The sequence below is a fragment of the Chrysochloris asiatica genome, unplaced genomic scaffold (genome assembly GCF_000296735.1).
Source record: "Chrysochloris asiatica unplaced genomic scaffold, ChrAsi1.0 scaffold00081, whole genome shotgun sequence".
Taxonomy (NCBI): Eukaryota; Metazoa; Chordata; class Mammalia; order Afrosoricida; family Chrysochloridae; genus Chrysochloris; species Chrysochloris asiatica.
In genome coordinates this window covers 2,456,697-2,460,842 of record NW_006408599.1, presented here as the reverse complement: position 1 = coordinate 2,460,842, position 4,146 = coordinate 2,456,697, and the positions used below count along the sequence as shown (strand labels likewise).

At 43.4% G+C, this 4,146-nt stretch overlaps 1 pseudogene; it reads left to right on the top strand.

The window, feature by feature from the left end:
- LOC102841993 overlaps nt 1-3,296 on the top strand; it is a 5,364-nt pseudogene extending 2,068 nt beyond the window's left edge.
- Nucleotides 3,297-4,146: the final 850 nt, after the last annotated feature.

The following is a 4,146-nucleotide window of genomic DNA, read 5'->3' as shown; positions in this document are numbered from 1 at the left end:
CCAGCCTCTGGGGTCATAGTCCCATCACTGCCTCCTTCCCAATTCACTGCCCTCCTACAGGGACAAACTATTCCCAGAGTTTGGATTTGGAGCCTAGGTGCCCCCTGACTGAGAGGTGAACTTTCCTGTACTCCTTCCTACTCTTGTTTTCAGTTCCAAGGTTCTGCTTTTGGGAGCTGCATCTGCTTGCTGCCTAGCAATCAGCTTTATGCAGAGATGTAGGGATGCAAGCCTGCAGGCATGTATAACACAAGTGCGTGTATAAACATGCATAAACATCTCCTGTAAGATGCTCACTATATGCCATAGTGCCCCTTTTCTTGACATAAAGAACATCGATGGAAGTAAGAACCTCATTTTATTCTCACCCTCAGGTGTCCCATGAATTTGCCTTGAACTTCAATCCTAGTAACCCCTATTGTGCTGGTAAATCCCAGAAGCAGAACTATACATAACCAGAGGGTGCCCATGCCTAGGCTGGCAAGAGGTGCTGGGCTTTTGTGCCACCAAGTCAGTTTCGACTCATAGTGACCCTGTATAGGGTTTCCGAGGCTGTAAATCTTTGTGAGAGCAGAAAGCCTCATCTTTCTCCCATGGAATAACTGGTGGATTCAAACTGCTGACCTGTGGTTAGCAGCCCAGCTCATAGTCCACTCCACTACCAGGTCTTCTTAAGGGAGAGCAGCTAGTAGCCATTGCCCAAAGGAATGGGTTTGAGAACTCAGTCTCTGGCATAAGACTGCTTAGATTCAGATCTTTGCCCTGCTACTTAGTAACCATGTGACTTGGTAAGTTGCAAAGCCTCTTTGTACTTTGGTTTATGAATAAGGCCAAATTGTTTAGGATAGTGAATATTCAAGAAGGTATGTGTAAAGAAATAAGTTTGACATAACCTAGCACATACTAAGTGCTTTCTAAAAAAAAAAAATTACTATTAGATTATTAGTAATTACTATTAGATTATTAGTCAGGTCTTTCTGTGGCTCCTGACGAGTCCCGGAGGACTCAGGATATATCAGTGGAAGGAAACCTTGCTACCTCCTTGCAGGGTACCTTTTGCCTGAGCCCCCAAAACCTTTTGTCTAAAGGTTGGCTAAACCCTGCCTCTAAAAGGTGCTTTCTAAACTTGTAGTTCTCCAGCACCCTCAGTGGGCAATAGCTGAAGTGGAAAACTTGACCTGACCATATCAGATCTGAGTTTTTAAATTTTCTTTTAATTTTACATAAATTCAGACTTGGAGAAAAGTTGTAATGATAGTTATAGGGGTTGAGGTCACGGGGCTCAAGAATCACGGCCTGAGTCACAGGCTATTTTCTACCTTCACACAGATTCCTTAAATTATATTTTACCACATTTGCTTTGCATTATTTCCTACCCTTCCCCTTAAATGTTCAAAACAAGTTGCAAAATCCTGATCCAAAATTCACTTCTGTGGCCCCACAAGCCATGTACCCATCATCATTGTTCACATGACCCTTCATCCTTAGATACTGTTTTTCCTTAAATCAAGGACACTCTAGTGCATTTTAAAAACCAACTACCATCGAGTTGATTCTGACTCATAGTGACCCTGTATAGAGTTTCCCAGACTATAAATCTTTACAGGAGCAGAAAGCCTCATCTTTCTCCTGAGAGTGGCTGGTGGGTTTAAACTGTTGATTTTGGAGTTAGCAGTAACACCAGGGCTCCATTCGCTTACATAACCATAATATAATGCATAAAGTAATTCTCAGAAGCAGAAGATTAACATCAGTACAATATTTTAATCTATAGAATTTATTCACACTTTGCCAGTTGTCCTAATAGTCTTTTGCGGCAAAAGAAAATCTTGGATCACACATTGTATTCAATTATGTCCTATCTTTTACTCTGCAAGAATTCTTTGTGTCTTACATGATATCAACATTTTTGAGGAGCCAGTTAATTTGTAGACTATCCCACAATTTGGGTTTATCCAATAATTTTCTCATAATTAGATTCATATTTTGCAGTTTTGACTGGAATACCATAGAATGGAAGCTGTGTGTTCTTCTCAGTGCATCCTATCCAAATCATGTTAACTTTGACTACTGGGTTAGGTAATGTGTAACAGGTTTCTCAACTATACAAGTACTGGCTTTCACTTTGCAGTTAGTGTTGTTGATCCTTGCCTCAATCATTTCTATGATGACTCAAATTATTTTGTAGTTCCTCCATTTACATTTATCAATAGAAGCTTTCCCTTCTCCACTATATTTAATCTTATTAAGTGGACTATAATTCATTATTCAGTAGGTTATAATCTAATTTACAAAATATCCTGGATTTGGCCAGTGGGGTCCCTCTTATCTGGGTTTTCATTCAAGGTGTGATGAAGGCAAGTATCCTCTGAGTGGAGCCTTTGGAAGGGACAGTTAAGTACTCTGAGTCATAGAGGTGACTGGTAAAATCAGTGTTTTTTCTCTTTCTCTGAAGGCATCCAGGGCAATGTAGATGCCTACCGCCAAGCCCTGCCCCAAGTTCGACTCTATGGCCCTACCAACTTTGCACGGATCATCAACCATGTGGCCAGGTTTGCAGCTCAGGCTTCACATCAAAGTACTGCCTCCATAAGGGGCATGGGTGGTGGGGTGATCTTGATCAAGGGGCTGCTTATGTCAGAGTGGGAATGTAACTGGAGTGTTTTTTGTTGTCAAATTTTTAAAAGATATTTTGGTGGAATGTTCTTTTGTAGAGTGACACTGTGAGCTGTCCACAAGGGATTTGGGAGGCAGGGCTAGCCTCAGTATATGAATGGGTTTACCCCTAGCAATACTTCATGCTGCCGCTGCTGCTGACCAACGGTGCTGTGACTGATGTGGAGGCCACATGTGAGGCTGTGGTGCGTGTTTCAAACCTGCCCATGTCAGTGATCATTGTGGGCGTGGGCAGCGCTGACTTTGAAGCCATGGAGCAACTGGATGCTGACGGTGGGCCCCTGCATACATGCTCTGGGGAGGCATCTGCCTGTGACATAGTGCAGTTTGTGCCTTACCACTGCTTCCAGAATCTAAGTAGGGTCTCTTTCTGATGTAAGGTGGAGGTATAAGAGATATTTGTCCTTTTACCCTGTGAAATGTAGGCTCTGAAAGGCTGTTATAGACCCCTACTGACATTTCCCCTCTGCTCCTGGTAGGGCCCTCGGGAGGCGTTGGCACAGACTGTGCTTGCAGAAGTGTCTACACAACTAGTCTCCTGCTTTAAGGTCCAAGGTTGGGCCCCATTGAAGCTGCTTCCACCTCCAGCAAAAGATCCTTCACAGGCCCCTCAGGTCTAAGTTTCTGGAGGGTGCGCTATGGACAGTTTTCAATCATGTGCCTCCAGAGTTCCTGTGGGCTGTGGTCTAAACCTGTATACATTCCCCAATGCCAGCTAGTACTTTTATTTTATACTTTTATACTTACTCGTGCTATTGCTGCTCGATCCCAACTTCTGACCCTGGCCTGGTGCCTCTCTTTCAATATAAACCAATGAAGACCACTACTTTGCCACTGCTCTCTGTGTGTTGTTAGGTGAGAGGCTGCTATCGGCCATGTTTACTTCAGGGGTTATTGAATGAAGGGTGTTTCTAGCATAAGACCCCTTTTTTGTTGGAAACCACTTGACAACTCATAGCGACCCTATAAGACAGAGTAGAACTGCCCGCAGAGGATTTCCCAGGCTGTCAGCTTTACAAAAGCAGCTTTACATCTTCCTGAAGAGCTGCTGGTGGATTCAAACTGCTGATATTTCCAGTAGCAGCTGAGCACTTAACTACTGTGCCACCAGGGTTGTAGCATAATAGCCTCACTCAAAGAATAGAATTTATTATTGAATTGGGCATTAGTGGTCAGACACTGACACTCTTTTTGGAAATACAAAGATTGGATGTAAACCAAACACTGAACATAAACCTAGCATCAAGTGTTAAGCCTCACTGATGGAGGGAGGACTGAGTTTTACATGAACAGGGGCTGTGCCAAACTTCCTGGGGAAGGAAGGAGCATAAAGACAGGCTGCCTTTGCTCTAAGGACCATCCAGTCAATTCTCTGAGGCGCGGCTGGTGGATTTGAACTGCCAACCTTGTGGTTAGTAATCCAGTGCTTATCATACAGCTTCACACCAGGACCTACTAGATTGAATTTTT